At 48.6% G+C, this 16,956-nt stretch overlaps 1 long non-coding RNA gene across 1 annotated transcript; it reads left to right on the forward strand.

The window, feature by feature from the left end:
- Nucleotides 1-1,850: 1,850 nt before the first annotated feature.
- Nucleotides 1,851-7,277, forward strand: LOC141117188 (uncharacterized). Its single transcript, XR_012237114.1, has 2 exons — nucleotides 1,851-2,173; nucleotides 5,954-7,277. It is a non-coding gene; the product is annotated as an uncharacterized lncRNA (long non-coding RNA).
- Nucleotides 7,278-16,956: the final 9,679 nt, after the last annotated feature.

The raw sequence follows: 16,956 nt of genomic DNA on the forward strand, positions 1-16,956 counted from the left end.
TTTGGCCATAGTTTCACTTAAGAAGTATACATAGTTATGTAATTGTTTCTGCTGACAATCTATAGTAACATATGACACCGTAGGGTCTATATAGTCATAAATAAATATTAAAATGGCAAAACTGTAATTCCCTTCAGCCATTCCTTACCCCATATGTGGCAGTGCAGACCACAGAGCAAGGTGGAAAAATGTTTGGACAGTGGTAGACCACGTATTCTTTTATAACTTGATAAAAATTATTTCTTGTCAAAGCTTATAAGTATGAATATAAGAGATACGATCTCATATAATAGATCTGTATATAGGGAATATTTTTGTTTATAAGAGGTACATGAAACTATGCAGCCACTGAGATCTATAGTTATGTAAAATACGCCAATAAAGCTTTTACCAAATGAACTGTATTGTTACTTTGATTTGCACTGAGTTTTTAAGCCCAACCCTTTCCAAAACTTTTTAAGTCCAAGAAACAGTTTGTAAGGGTTAGAACCTCTTTCAAATGTTTGCTTTCACTTTTGTCCCCATTTGGGAGATTTCCCCTTACTTCCTGTGTGCTTAAATTACAGTTTTCTGACAAACTTCATGGCAGCCTACTTATGGGTTAATCCTGCCTCTCATACCTAATAGGACCCCACTCCCCTAAATCTTTGCTTCTAGTCAGAGACCGTGCTCCTTTTTTGTCCTCCTTCTAGGACCAAGGTGTAGTCTTACCTTATGGAGTTCTTGATCCAGTCCTGGCGGTTTGCACATGAATAATGGTGAAGGCGGTGTTCTTTCTGGAGTCCAGCTTCCCCAGCTATTAGCAGGGTGGACACGGCTGATTAAAAGCGATGCCTTGAAGATATTACTAGCCAGCCATTGGCTGGAAAGCGGCGACATGGCCAAACGTCCCAGCTATTAGCGGGAAGCCCCTTCTTAAAATGCCCCAGTCGTGCAGTGAGCGATTTACAAGCTCCCAGTCCCAAGATGGATCGCGTTTGTGCCATGGTGGTAATGTATACATTTTCTCTTTTACGTGGCAACTGTATTTGTTTGTTTGAACTCTAATCAGCTCCGGTTTCTGGTCATGGCGGTTGGGACGCATCTGCGTTCCAGTCCGCCACTTCTCGCTCTGTCTGCTCATCTGCGAAGCCTCGATTGAGATCGAGGCTTGGTTCGTGCGAGCGTGGTCGGGGCAAGATGGCGGCGGTCGCGCATGAGCGCGAGCACCATAGAGCGGTGTCGGGTACAGCGCGGGTGCGCTGCAGACGTGATGACATCATCAGCAGGCAGCAGCTTCAAATAGCTGTCAGAAACAGCTATTCCTTGGGTTGCTTTGCAGGCTCATACAGCCGCTTCCCCGTGCTTGTTTCGCTGGTATCTAAGGTAGGAGGTTTATACTGCTTTATCTGACTAATGGATTGTTTTTCTCTGCTTCTCAAATCTGCTTTGCTTATCTGCCTTATTGGATCATTTTCAGTTTTTGATTCTGCTATGGATGTGTCACCGCCCCCCAGTGGCCAACCCTTACGCCGCAGGTAGGATGGAATTCTTTCCTTCTGCCTGTTTGTATGGGTTAGTATTCAGGAGCAGGTTAACTTTTTTCTTTCCCCTCAGCCCTTCTAGGTCTGAACATCAATTTTCGGCACGCGAAGGTAATGACCAGTATAGGTCACAACACCATCATTCAAGGTCAAGTTCTAGACGTCGTGGATCGTCCTCCAGACACCACAGAGAAGAGTCAAAATCTGGGTCTGGACACCATTCTCACCATCATTTCAGCCGCTCTGAGAAAAAAGCTTGCTGGGGATGTAGAGCTCAGGTCCCAGAGGGTAAATCCCTCTGCGAGTTATGCTATTCTCGAGCTGTAAAGGGAGGCCCGGAGTGAAAATGAGGAAGGAATGATAAAGGAGGGCCGGGCATGACAGTGTGGAGAAGGAGACACAAGAGGGGTTAATTAGAAATAGGGAATGGGAGTGTCTAGGAAGGGTGGTGGAAGATAGGAACTTGTAAAAGGGGGAGTGGCATTACTTAAGGGGAGAGGTGGAGCCAGGAAGGGGCAGTGGAGAGAAAGAAGACACAGGAGGAGGCAGTTTTATTCACTGCTCCTCCAGCATCAGCATGGAGGACAGGACACCATCCTGGCGAGGCTGAGGGCTGCGACGGCGACGAGAGGAGTGGACTGGCTGAAGAGGCAAGTCGGGGCACTGATATTGGATGAGGAGGGATCGTGGACAGTGGAAGAGACCCATCACGTGCGGAGGTCGCGGCCTCCGGCGTGTTTTTCACCAGGGCCGCCATCGCGGCCTGCTCGGCAGACAGGGAGCCCTCGGGGGGACCGATCAGCGCCCCCAGTGAAGCGGACACAGCGACAGGATAACTCAGGGCCCGGGCGGTCTGCACGCCGCAGGCCTACTCCGGGGGGCGGGGCCACGGGCCGTTATGGCGCCGCTTCACCGCCAGAGTTTCACAGGCCTCAGAGTGAGGGTTTAACACATGGGGGGTGGCAGAACAGGCAGGGGGGCTAAGGGGGGGAGTAGTGAGGACACAGTGGCTACCGGAGGGGGATTAGAGTGGTCAGCAAGGCTGTGGGTGGGCGGGGCTTAGCCAACAGACTGGCACATGGACAGAAGGATGGCGGTGGTGGTCACAAGCAGGCCGATCGGTGCAGCCAGGGCGACTCCCAGTGGCGGTTCAGGAAGAAGTATAGCGGCAGGAGAGAGTCGGCCCTTATATGATCAGATCTTCACGGCTTCCGGGGCCTCTTCACCCGGGGGGCTGACAACGCCAACTGTCAGGGAGCAGGACGATCGCTCGGAAGGTGAGGTGTCCGACAGCGAAGAACAACAAGTGCCAGCAGGAGAGACCAATCGGAGGCGGTGGGGGCGTGCTCCCAGACAGCCCGGTGAGTCCAGCAATGATTTATCTGTGATTAAGGCATTACATGACTTATTAGGGGTCGTAACAGCGGGTACAGTGGGGATAAAGGGGGGGGGGGCGCCTGATCAGCAATTGGCGGCTCCAAGGCCGGCCAGTTCTGGATCAGGGGCGCAATTGAAGGATTTATCGAAAGGATTGCAGAATTTGGTGGGTAGATTTGAACTGGGACAGGAACAGCTGCCGCAGGTGGCCCTTGGAAGGGAACGGTAACCGGGGGGGAAAGAGGTGCTATGGCGACTAGGGTAAGGGTGCAGAGGGTGCCGGACCCCTCGGGGGCGGCAGCAGAAGGAGCGGGTCAAGGAAAAAAGGGGGGCTACAGAGGGGGCGGCAACAACGGCCAGAGTGGAGGTGGTGAGTATTGCGGATGCGGCGAAGGGCGAGGTATATGGGTGCTTTGAGGGTCCACTGGGAACACACTTAAAGCAGGAGGTTCGGGATAATATTGTCAAGGGTGAATATGTGGAGATATTTTTCCCTATTGCCGCTGGAAAAATTTAACCGGTGATAGGGTAAAACCGGATAATTCCAAGAAGGGGGGATGAAGAAAAAAGAGGTACAGGCTGATTCCGCGGACATTTACAAATTGTAAATTTGGGGGGTCCTGTAAGTTTAAGCACGAGTGCTTCAAAAAAAAAAAAAAAAAAAAAAGGGAGGCGTCACAGCGAGCCTGCACATGAAAGGGACGACGCCGGAAAGGTGAAAAGGAAGAAGCCTTTTCTAAGTAGGTATCCGGACTAGGTAGCGATGAGGCTATTGGTCACGGGGTTTGGGGAAGGTTTTCGTATACCATGTTCATGGGCAGTGGTTCCACCACTGACAAGAAATTAGAAGGTTAGTGGGGGGGAAAAAATTGGCGAAGGAAGTGGCTTTGGGTCGGATGGGGGGCCGTTTGTGGATAATACCTATACAGGATTTAGTTGTTTCACCTTGGGGGGTGGGGCCTAAGAAGGAACCGAACAAGTTCCGACTTATTCATCATTGGTCATTTCCTAAGGGAGTTTGGTGAATGATTTTATCGATCCGGAAGCATGCACTGGGTCTTACACGTCATGGCAGTATGATGGGTGAGGAAGTATAGCAAAAGAGCCATTGATGGCAAGTCGGACATAGAATCCGCCTTCCGCTTGCTTCCGGGGCATCCGGATAGTTTCCGGCCGTTGGGTTGTTATTGGCAAGAACAGTTTTATGTAGACAAATGCTTACCTATGGGTTGCTTCATTTATGGTGCCATGTTTGAAGCATTTAGCTCATTTCGGGAGTGGGTGGTTAGGGATGTGTCGGGCCTAGATTCGGTCATACATTACTGCCTCCGACGTGTGTGCGATTCTGCTAGCCACGTTGCAGCACTTCGCGGGCAGGTTTTTGGAGTGCCTTTAGCAGAGGATAAACAGAAGCCCCGACGACGGAACTCAGTTTGTTGGGGGGATAGTGGTAGATGTGGAAACAGTGGAATGTCGCCTGCCCAGAGGTAAGTTGGAGAACTTATACAAAGTAATTTGAGGGATCCACAGACTGTGGTAAGTCCAGTTGAGGGCTTTGCAGTGGTTACTAGGTAAGTTGACTTTCGCTTGTAGGATAATCCCAATGGGGAGGGTGTTCTGTCGACGGCTGTCGGCAGCAACGGTAGGGGTCAAGGCACCTACATATTTGGTCAGGCTTAATAGGGAAACCGGGAGGACTTGAAGGGATGGTATGAGTTTCTGGAGTCGTACAACGGCAGATCGTTGTGGATGTCGGGCCCGGTGACATGGATTTAACTACAGACGCGGTAGGGGCTAAGGGTTATGGGGGCGTTTTTTTCAAGGGCAGTGGAGTGCGGGTCCTTGGCCGCAAGTATGGGTGGAGGCAGGGTTCGCGTAACCTGGTGTTACTGGAACTCTTTCCAGTAGTACCGGCGTTGGAACTTTGGGGGTGAGGCTTGTAGGAATATGAAATCGGGACTGAATTGTGCCAACAGGGGAGTGGTCCAGGTGATCAACCGCATGTCGGCGTCATCACCACCTGTACTAAGGCTATTGCGTAGGTTGGTGTTGAGGTGCTTGGGATTGCACATTTTCTTGTATGCTGGTCACATACCTGGAGTGTATAATACACTGGCTGATGCACGGTCTCGCTTTCAGTGGGACAGATTCAGAGAGTTGACCCCGGGCGCAGAGCAGGAGGGAGTCCCTTACACAGATTGGATGTGGGAGCTGGCATTGGAGTCGCCGCGGGATGGATTCGGCAGTCAGTGAGTGTAGCCACGCGGGCGCATTATACTAAGGTATGGAAGGAGTGGTTGTTAATGGTACAGGAGGCCAGGATTGGTAAGGACAGGGCGGAGGTAAGGTTGTGGGTTTTGTATTTTGTGTCTAGGAACATGGAACGTGGGGGATTGGTCTCTGCCATTGAGCGGAAGATGGCAGGCCTGTCATGATTTTACAACTGATGGGGGAGGAGGACGCAACAAAAGAGTTTGGGTGAAACAGGCTTAAAAAAAAAAAAAAAAAAAAAAAAAAAAAGGGGGGGGGGTTTTCCGGAGGGGTCACATGAAATTGGTTATGAGACGGCCTGTCACGTTTGCCAGTCTGAGGGCCATATGTGGGATGTTGTGTTCAGTATGTATCTCAAGCTATGAGGTCTTACTGTTTTACTGCGGTATCTTCGCTGGCATTTTATGACTAAGGCATAAAGATGGGTCCTATTTATCAAAAATTCCAATTTATGTCGGTGTTCAGCAAATGCCTTTTCAGGGCAGGCTTGGAGGGGGAACAATACGCTTCACACTCCTTCCGCATAGGGGCGGCTACTGAAGCTGCCAGGTGTGGGTAGGATGAGGCGGCGGTGTGGAGGAACGGGAGGTGGGAATCAAGGAGATTCCGCATTTAAAAAAAAAAAAATAAATAAATAAATAAATAAATAAATAAAATACAATTTTAAAGAAAGAGAACAGGGGGAGGTAAACCGGATTTACGGGGTGTTTTAAATGAGGTTGTCAGTATGTGGGGATATGCTGGAGTATTGCTACCTTGGATGTTTTGTCGTCTCATTTCAGATGGAGGTTCCACACGCCTCATTTTCAGATGGAGGTTCCACACGCCTCATTTGGATCCTCGGTCATTTCTATGTGTGCTGGGATTGGGCATTTCGCGGAAAGAAGCTTATTTGCGGTGGTTGGGTACGCCTGGTATGAGGTGGGAGAGAGTAGTTCGGGAAGTGGTATGATATGAAATTTGGACAGACCTCCCGATGTTTTGGTAATCCATGCAGGGGTTAGTGGTTTGGGGGGTACGTCCGGTCAGGGAGCTGATCACAGACATCAAGGCTGATTTTCTGCAGTTAAAGGCTGATTTTCCGGGTACTCTGCGGCTATGGTCGGACATATTTGCCCGGACAGTTTGGAGACGGGCTAGATTAGTGACTAGCATTCAGAAAACACGCATATGCATAAACAAAATGGTGGGGAGGTTGTGGTTAATAATGGAGGTTTAGTCATTGGGCATCTAGAATTAGAGACCAATGTTGGGCTCTATTGGATAAAGGATGGAGTTCATCTTTCAGATGGGGGATTGACCTCTAGTCTGGGCTTGCAGGAAGGGATTCAAAGGGCCCTGTGGGTGTGGAGGTGCCTTCAAGAGTAAGTTGGTCACTCTTTCAGGCTGTGGCGGAGTTGCTTGTTGGTCTCTGACGGTGGCAGTAAGAAGTTGGTAATCCAAAAGGGGTGGGGGGCTCATCGGCAAGATCAGCCCCTCCGGTGTATTCCATCATGGTGGATGGAATAAGGAGATGGTGGCACTGCGGGAAAGGGGGTGTCTCCGAGCGGCTACAGCGGGAGGCCTAACGGTTTTCAAAATGGTACCCGCAGTGCGTGGTGGTATATATATTTTTGGTATACATATTTGGTAAACAAGGTGAGTCGCCGTCAGAGACCAACGGACTGGGGTAAAATGTTATGGTATGGGTTTTATGTTGATTTGATAGTGGAGTTATCTGGTTGGTTTGTCTAATAAAAGCTGTTATGGCCATTTATACTCCAAAACAAGGTGTGGACTCAATTATTATAAATGGATATTAAAGTGGGTTGGAGTTTAGGTGCATAACAGTTAATTCATGGGGGTCATTTTGACTACACTGGTCAAGGGAGGCCCGGAGTGAAAATGAGGAAGGAATGATAAAGGAGGGCCGGGCATGACAGTGTGGAGAAGGAGACACAAGAGGGGTTAATTAGAAATAGGGAATGGGAGTGTCTAGGAAGGGTGGTGGAAGATAGGAACTTGTAAAAGGGGGAGTGGCATTACTTAAGGGGAGAGGTGGAGCCAGGAAGGGGCAGTGGAGAGAAAGAAGACACAGGAGGAGGCAGTTTTCCCACCCTCCCTCCCTATATATAGATATATATAAAATCAGAAGTGTATACAATTTATGTTGGGTGTTTGTTGTGATTTTTCTTTTTGTATTCCAGGTGGAAGACGGTCGTCATAACAGCAAATAAGGGGTGTTTACAGAGGGTGGCGGAGTTGCTTGTTGGTCTCTGACGGTGGCAGTAAGAAGTTGGTAATCCAAAAGGGGTGGGGGGCTCATCGGCAAGATCAGCCCCTCCGGTGTATTCCATCATGGTGGATGGAATAAGGAGATGGTGGCACTGCGGGAAAGGGGGTGTCTCCGAGCGGCTACAGCGGGAGGCCTAACGGTTTTCAAAATGGTACCCGCAGTGCGTGGTGGTATATATATTTTTGGTATACATATTTGGTAAACAAGGTGAGTCGCCGTCAGAGACCAACGGACTGGGGTAAAATGTTATGGTATGGGTTTTATGTTGATTTGATAGTGGAGTTATCTGGTTGGTTTGTCTAATAAAAGTTGTTATGGCCATTTATACTCCAAAACAAGGTGTGGACTCAATTATTATAAATGGATATTAAAGTGGGTTGGAGTTTAGGTGCATAACAGTTAATTCATGGGGGTCATTTTGACTACACTGGTCAAGGAAAGAGGAGCTGGAGACCAGCAAGTGGAAGCTCTGGTCAGAAAGGTGATTCAGGAATCTCTGAACAGAACGGATTCTAACCATACAATCAATCCTCCTTCTGTTCCAGCTCTAGTTCCTGATTGGCTCGACCCTGAGATTCCGGGTCCCTCTTGACGTAGTCTCTTTTTAAGTGGATCCTCGGACAGATATCCAGAAGTTGATGACCCTGGCACAGGTTTTGATTTTTCCCTGGTTCCACAGTTGGTCAGAGCGTTGAGATGGGAAGAGCCAGTAGAAGCACCCTCTAAACAGAGGAAATACTTCAAGCATCTCAAGAAAGAATGCCCAAACTTCCCCTTCCTGGGTGAACTTGGCGGAATTATTTTAGATGAATGGGGTAAGTTCAAGAGAAAAAACTCGCTAATTTACAAAATAGCAAAGATGTACCCATTCAAGAGTGATGAGGTAAAGCATCTGGAGTCGGCTCCTCTCATTGATGCAGCTCTATTGAGGTTGGTGAGACATGTCACACTCCCTCTGGAAGATACCATTTCTTTCAAGGATGGTTTAGAGAGGAAGATTGATACTAATCTCAAGCGCATCTATATCACGGCAGGTATGGCTTGCAAACCAGCCCTGGCTCTTGCAGCATTGTCCAAAGCTATGGAGTCCTGGATGGATGATGTGGGTGCAGCTTTAGGAAGCGTTTCTGAAGAGTTGGTCAAGAGCTCACCAGTACACGAGCTGAAGCTGGCGTCAGTCTTCCTGGGGGAAGCATCCCTTGATATTATTCACCTAGTGACACGTGTCATGCTCACTTCGGTCACAGCTAAGCGCACCTTGTGGCTGGGTTGTGGATCCTGCCTCTAAACAGGCATGGTGTAGAATTACCATTAAGGACTCCTCCCTCTTTTGGAATAAGCTTGACTCTGCCATTACCTGTGCTATCGGGGGTAAATAAGGGTTCTTTCCCCAGGACCGTCGCCTCTTGGGTCAGAGAAGAGCTCAACCCAGACAAGATCCGGAGTGCGCTAGAGATGCTAGCCGCTACAGGCCTGGCCACAAATTTAGAAAGAACTGGAAGAGAAATCAACCTTCCGGGCAGAAATCCTCAAAGACAGCCTCTTCTGGGGGATGGGAAGCTTCCAAGTCCTTTTGATATAGGGCCTGTCCAGGCGGAGCAAGTTGGGGCTCGTTTACTCCTTTTTCAGCACGTCTGGGCAGCCTCGATCAGGGACTACATGACCGTCAAAGCGTCTCCTCAGGTCATTCTTGGGTACTCAGCAGTCCACCCACACACCGGTTTGTACCCACAGTCCTACCACACTTGGAAGAGAAGAAACAAGTTCTTCTATCATATACAGACTCCCTGGTGGCTCAAGGCGCCGCCATTCCGGTACCAACCGAGGAAAGATTTCAAGGGGTTTACTTCCCATTTACTCCCCCCTTTTCATGGTTCTTAAAAAGAATGGCTCCTGGAGGGCAGTCATAGATTTGACCCACCTGAACTCCTTCATCAAGAAGGAAAAATTCAAGATGGAAACAATGCTAACAATACATCAGGAAATACAACCAGGCGACTGGCTTGTCTCCATAAACCTGAAAGATGTCTATTTTCATGTCCCGATTGTGAGGGAATTTCAGAAGTATCTTCGATTGCAGTGGACCAAATACATCTTCAATTTACATGTCTCCCGTTTGGGCTTACATCATCGCCTCGGGTATTTTCAAAGCTCTTAGTGGCTGTCGTGGCATTAATCAGGGTCAGAGGTATCTGGTTACACCAACAATCTACTTTTACTTTGTCAAGACAGGGAGCACCTGTTGATGCATCAAACTCAGGTCATCTCTACTCTGACAGAGTTTGGTTGGCTGTTGAACAGGGAGAAAAGCCATCTGGAGCCGACACAGTCTCTAATGTTCCTCGGGGCCCAATTTGACATGGTGAAGAGCACCATCTCCTTGCCTCTGGAGAAAATTCCGGTGATCCGGGACAGAATACGTCTCGCAATGTCGTCATCCCTTCTCAGAGCCTCACAATGTCTCAAGATAATCAGCACCATGGGGGCCACAGCATGGTGAAATGGGCACAGTGGAAGATGCGGCCCTTTCAGAGGGGTTTTCTCCAATAGTGAGATCTGGGGTCACGAGACCATTTTGTCCAGATAACCCCTTCCATGCGGGAGAGCCTTCCCTGGTGGCTGCAGCAGAAAAATCTCCTCAATTGCCATTTCATAGCACCTGTCTCGTGGATCACGGTGACAACGGATGCCAGCAACAGAGGATGGGGCGCTCTCTGTCTGACGGAGGTAGCTCAAGGCAAATGGGATTTCCCATCCCGAGGGGTAGTCTCGAATGTTCTGGAGCTCCGAGCTGCCTTCCGTGCTCTACAAGCTTTTCTCCACTTGACATCGGGAGGCTCAGTTCTCCTAAGGCTGGACAATACAACAGCAGTATCATATATCAAGAGACAGGGAGGCACCCGCAGTCTCTCCTTACTGAAGGAAGTAAGTCCGATCATGTCCTGGGCTCAGTCGAACTTGACAAATCTGACAGCTGTTTATCTTCCCAGAATTCATAACGTCCAGGCAGACTTTCTCTCAAGGGTTTTCCTGGACAACAACGAATGGTCTCTCCACACCGAGGTCTTCAACTGGGTTCTGTTTCTGGGAATCATGCCGGAGGTAGACCTGTTTGCCTCCCTGTGCAACTTCAAACTGAAGAGATATTACACAAGATGTTGTTATCCCCAGGCCTTCGGAGTGGATGCCCTGACAGACCAGTGGAGATTCCACAGGGCCTATGCTTTTCCCCCAGTTCCGGTCATTCTCCGATTTCTATGAAGGCTCAGGTGGGAAAAAGCAGAAGTAGTGGTAATTGTCCCATATTGGCCCAACAGACCTTGGTTTCCTCTCCTGGTGCAGCTCAGCTACCGGGATCCAGTTCCTCTCCCTTCCAGACCAGATCTCCTGTTGCAGGGAACGACTCTTCACCCATGCCCATCCCATCTCCACCTGATGGCTTGGTTTTTGAGAGGGGAAGGCTGGAAGCACTAGGATGTCCAAGTAGAGCTATTGCTACATTGCTGAACGTCAGAAAAGCAAGTACCAACAGAGTTTATCAAAAGATTTGGTCGAAGTTTGCAGATTATGTTTCCACCACTGACGGTTCCTGTAATGATCCAAAGATACAGGATATCCTGGGCTTTCTACAAACAAGCCTGGATCTGTCCTTATCAGTTAGTTCTCTACGGGTTCAGGTTTCTGCAATCTCTGCCTTCACAGGTGTATCCTGGGCTAGACACACTCTTACTAAGCAGTTTTTCAGAGGAGCAATAAGGCTCAGACCTCAAAGAAAACTGAGATTTTCCAAGTGGGATCTTCCTCTTGTCCTGTATATCTTCTCAGGAAGAGAAATACAACATATGGATCAGTTATCTATTAAAGAACTTTCTCTTAAAGCTGTCTTCCTGGTAGCCATAACATCAGCTAAGATGGTCTTCGAGATTGGTCCTCTAGGATTCAAGGAGCCATTCCCTACTTTCTTCCCTGATCGAGTAGTCTTGATTCCTATGCTAGGATCAAATCCTAAAATAACATCTGTATTTCACGAAAATGAAGAGATTGTTCTTCCAACTTTCCGGTCAACTGAGAACTCTAGTATTAATCCTTTAGATGTTGGAGAAGTTTTAAAGCAATATTTACAAGCCACAGCTTCTTTTCTGCAGACTGATCATCTGTTCATTTACTTCCATGGAAAATACAAAGTATTGCGTGCTTCTTCCAGAACCATCGCAGCCTGGATTGTTCAGGCCATCCAAGGGGCTTATAAGGCTAAGGGTCTGGCTCCTCCAGGGGCAGTGACCGCTCATTCTACAAGGAGCGTTTCTACATCCTGGGCAGCCTCCCGTCACGTAGCCCCGGAAGTAATCTGTAGAGCCACCTCGTGGTCGTCGTTTAACACATTTATGACGCACTATTTTCTTTAACCAGCAATTTTCCCACCCGGGTGTGTATGGCTAGTTATTTCCAATACATAGGCTGCCATGGAGTCTGCCAGGAAAACGGAACATTTATATCAAATACTTACCATAATTTTCCTTTCCTGATGGACTCCATGGCAGCAGGAGTTTCCTCCCATTTGCTGGAGTACGCTAAGTTACGGAACACGGTCTCTGACTAGAGACAAATATTTATGGGAGTGAGGTCCTATGAGGTATGAGAGGTGGGATTAACCCATACGTAGGCTGCCATGGAGTCCATCAGGAAAGGAAAATTACAGTAAGTATTTGATATAAATTTTCCGTTATGTCAGATGAGACAGGATGCTAAAGGAATTCCTCCCTAATGGGGACAGAGGCAAAAAATAAAACATTTTCCAGTATAGTGAGCAAGGGATAAAAACTATAAAGGACTTTATTCTTATACGTGATTCCATGAGGGAAATTTTTCCTCACTTTCTGCTCAGGTAACAAAGTGGAGACTTGGACAACTTTTATAAAATCAATGGTTTGGCTTTAAAAAAAAAATATATAATGACATATAATACTGATACATACTGTATTAAATATAGCCCAGTGCAGGGATACAGCCGGGGGAACCAAGGTGTGCAGGCGTTAAACCTCAGCTCTCACCCCCTCCTCTGTGCCTTGCCACTATATTGGATCACCACGTTCTCGTACAGCTTCAAGCGTCATATTTCACAGCCACGCCCCCGACATGTTTCGTCATAGATCGACATTTATGGGATTGGCTGCACGGGATGACAATCATCCCTTTTATATCCTCCTAGGGATGATTGTCATCCCGTGCAGCCAATCCCATGAATAAATCGATCTATGATAAAACATGTCGGAGGCGTGGCTGTGACGTATGATGCTTGAAGCCGTACGAGAAATTGGTGATCCGATATGGTGGCGAGGCAACGAGGAGGGGGTGAGAGCTGAGGTTTAACGCCTGCACATCTCGGGTCCGCAGTGACCATATCCCTGCACTGTGTGATCCAATTGTTTAGCGTGCTGTGATTTGAAGCTATTTTTTTTCTGGCTTGGATTTTGTAAAATGTGAGTGGATAAGTTGAAGAGCGATAATGTTTACAATAAATTGGTTATACTGTTGTACACTATTGGAGCACTTTATTATTTTACATGTGGAGCGATTCCTACATACACTGTTGGATATCGGTTTGCTGATTTAACCCTTTCTGTGTGGTTATAAAAGCGTTTTAGCCTTGCACGCAAGTGTAGGCATTTGGAGTCAGTGAGTGCAAAAAAAGTCACAGGGTGTTTTAATTGTTAAAACACATTTTTTTTTGCACCAGACATTTTTTATGCACCAGATTGTTTTCAGCATTGTCTAAATTGGACAGTTCTGTCTGAGGTAGCGCCACTGTTTTCTTCCTTTTTTTATTTTTCACTATTTAGATATATTAGAAGGATAAAACGCTGTTTCACATTTTTATTTTTTATAGTGGCTGCTTTATTCATTTTTTCTGCTGACAAGTTTCATCTGAGGTGGTGGTAATTATAGTAGAGGGGCGGTTTGTTTTTACTTTAATGCCTATAACTATTTGCACCTAAAGCTACCTGAATAAAATTGGTGGTGTTCTTCTGATCCTATTAGTACCACAGGCAGCTGCAGTATTTACAGTTAGTGTAGTGCGTCTTCTGCATAGTGTGCACCTAAAGCTACCGGAAGACAATTGCTGTTGTTCTGATCCTATTAATACCACAGGCAGGCAGCTGCAGTATTTACAGCTAGTGTAGTGCGTCTTCTGCACAGTGTGCACCTAAAGCTACCGGAAGACAATTGCTGTTGTTCTGATCCTATTAATACCACAGACAGGCAGCTGCAGTATTTACAGTTAGTGTAGTGCGTCCTCTGCACAGTGTGCACCTAAAGCTACCTGAAGAAATTTGCTGGTGTTCTCATACTAATAATACTACAGGCAGGCAGTTGATTCTGCTAGCTACAGTATCAGTATATATATACATCCTAGCTTTGAGCAGCTACATCTTACTGCAGGCCATTAGTATGTCTGGAAGGCCAACAAGGAGAGGCAGACAGTCACAGGCCAATAAAAGAAGGCAAGTAGGCTCTGTGTCTAGAGGCAACAGTGCTGGTCATGGAGACGGTGCATCCTCATCAGCACGTGACCGTGGGCACGCTTGTCCTTTTTTTCAGCAGCTGGCCGTGTTGAGCCGCAACATGCGGAAGACTTGGTAGAGTGGATGACCAAGCCATCCTCATCCTCCTCATCCTCTCTCACCCAGGCTCAGGGTACTTTGTCTGGCAAAGCAGCTGCCAACGCAGCCTCTTCCCTTGGCTCAATGGCATCAGTCACTCCTTCCCTAGCCCCACCATGTCCTCCTGAGGAGTCCCCCCAACTGTTTGACCACAGTGTTGGGTACATGCTCCAGGAGGATGCCCAGAGTTTTGAAGGCTCCGATGATGGTACCCAGCTAGAGGTAGGCAGTAATGTGAGCCCAGAGAGAGGGGGTGCCCAAGAAGGACAGCAATCTGGTAGTCATGTTTCCCCAGCTGCAGCATACTGCCAGCTTTGCTCCAGTGATGAGGAGGGAGGGGATGATGAGGAAGTCACTGACTCAACGTGGGTGCCTGATAGGAGAGAGGAGGAGGCAAATCTCCAACAAGGCAGGATGCCCTCCAGGGGCCAGCTTAAGGGCAGCACACTGACTGCATCACACCGCAGAGCTCCGCATGTGCAGGGCGCTGCTGTCTCTGCACGTTATTCCAAAAGTTCTTTGGTGTGGGCCTTTTTTGAGACAAGTACATCAGATCCCACCGCTGCTATTTGCAACATATGTCTCAAGCGTATCTCGCGTGGCCAAAACATCACCCGCTTGGGCACCACATGCTTGACCAGACATATGTCAACCTGCCTTGCAGTTCATTGGCAAGCGTACCTAAAAGACCCACACCAAAGAACAAAGCGGACCTCTCCTTGCTCCTCATCAGCTGGGATCTCCAACCCCACTATACCTTCAGTTCTCTCTGAAACCTGCACTGAGAGGAATGAAGGTGTAGAATTAGGTGTGTCACAGCCAAGTACTTGCGGGCAATCTGCTATCGGTACACCGACGTCAGATTGTACCAGGCAAATTTGCCTGCCCTAGCTGCTGCACCGCCGAAAGAAGTTCGCTCCCAGTCATCCACATGCCCAGTGGTTGAATGCTAGCTTGGCTAAATTGCTAGCACTTCAACTGCTGCCTTTTCAGTTGGTAGACTCTGCCCCCTTCCGTAAGTTTGTGGAATGTGTGGTTCCTCGGTGGCAGGTTCCCAAACGCCACTTTTTCTCACGGAAGGCGATTCCAGCTCTCTACTGGCATGTGGAAGGCAATGTTTTGGCCTCGCTGGACAGGGTGGTCAGCGGTAAGGTGCATATTACCACTGACTGATGGTCCAGCAGGTATGGACAGGGATGTTACCTATCTTCACCGCACACTGGGTGACTCTTCTGGCAGCTGGGAAGGATGCAGGACAGGGTGCAGTAGTGTTGGAGGTTGTTCCGCCACCACGCCTCCAAAATTCTACTAGTGGTGATTCTGCCACACCTCTCTTCTCTACCCCCTCCTCTTCTTATTCCTCCATGGCCTCTTCCTGTGCTGATTTGTCCTCGGAACCAGCAGTTCTCCATAGGCATTCAAGGGGCTACGCAAGCACGCAGGCAAAAAAGATGCCATGCAGTGCTTGAGCTGGTGTGCTTGGGGGGACAGGAGCCACACTGGGGCAGAGATTCTGTCAGCTCTGCAGGGGCAGGTTCAGAGGTGGTTAATGCCACACCAGCTTAAGCCAGGTATGGTGGTTTGCGCCAATGGCACCAACCTCCTCTCCACCCTCCGACAGGGACAACTTACTTACCCATGTGCCCTGTTTGGCTCACATCCTTAACATGGTGGTACAGCGGTTCTTGGGCAGGTACCCGTGGCTTACAGGATGTCCTGAGGCAGGCCAGGAAAGTCTGTGTGCATTTCCACAGGTCATATAATGCCAGTGCTTGGCTGGCTGACCTCCAAAAGGAATTTAACCTGCCAAAGAACTGCCTAATCTGTGACATGCCCACCAGGTGGAACTCAACGTTGGCCATGCTGCAGCGGCTGCACAAGCAGCAGAGGGCCATCAATGAGTACCTATGCGACTATGGCAGCAGGACAGGGTCAGGGGACCTTAGTTTTTTTTCCCCATGCCAGTGGGCTATGATCAGGGATGCATGCACTGTCCTGTCACCATTTGAGGAGGCCACGAGGATGGTGAGCAGTGACAGTGCATGCATCAGTGACACTGTCCCTCTTGTCCACCTGTTGGAGCACACGCTGTGTGGAATAATGGACAGGGCACTTGAGGCAAAACAGAGGGAGGAAGAGGAGGACTTCCTTACCTCTCAAGGCCCCCTTCATCCAGACAGTGTTCCTGCGTGCCCGCTGACCACACAAGAAGAGGACAAGGAGGAGAAGTAGGAGGAGGAGGATTGTGTCAGCATGGAGGTGGAGCCTGGCACTCAGCATCAGCAGCAGTCTTCAAGGGATCATTTACAGTCTGAAGAAACCCATGGACTTGTAGGTGGCTGGGAGGAGGTGGCTGCGGATCATGTCGCTCTTAGTGACCCAGAGGACTCTGGACCGAATGCTTCAGCAAACCTACGCTGCATGGCCTAAGTCCAGATACATAGGATTAAACAAAGATAATTACCACCGCTCCAGGCTGTTTAGGTTCAAATCTCCCGTCCTCCACTGTGTGAAAAGGTGAGAGCTCCAGGTGCTGGCAATTGCTGTTGAAATTGTATACGTGCAGGAAAAAGATCTGGACAGCCGCACTCCGGAATAGACAAATAAATAAAATCTTCTTTATTCAATAATGTGGCATAAAATTAATACATGACACTGTTAACGCGTTTCACGCTCTTGCGGAGCGCTTACTCACCGAAAATCCTCTGGGTTACTGGGTCTTGAGGATGGATCACTGGCCAGAGCTTGCACAGTATGCAATTGAGCTACTGGCCTGCCCTGCATCCAGCGTTCTTTCGTAACACACATTCAGTGCTGCTGGAAGCTTTGTAACCGATCATAGGGTGCG

Source organism: Aquarana catesbeiana, linkage group LG13, assembly GCF_042186555.1.
Source record: "Aquarana catesbeiana isolate 2022-GZ linkage group LG13, ASM4218655v1, whole genome shotgun sequence".
NCBI lineage: Eukaryota > Metazoa > Chordata > Amphibia > Anura > Ranidae > Aquarana > Aquarana catesbeiana.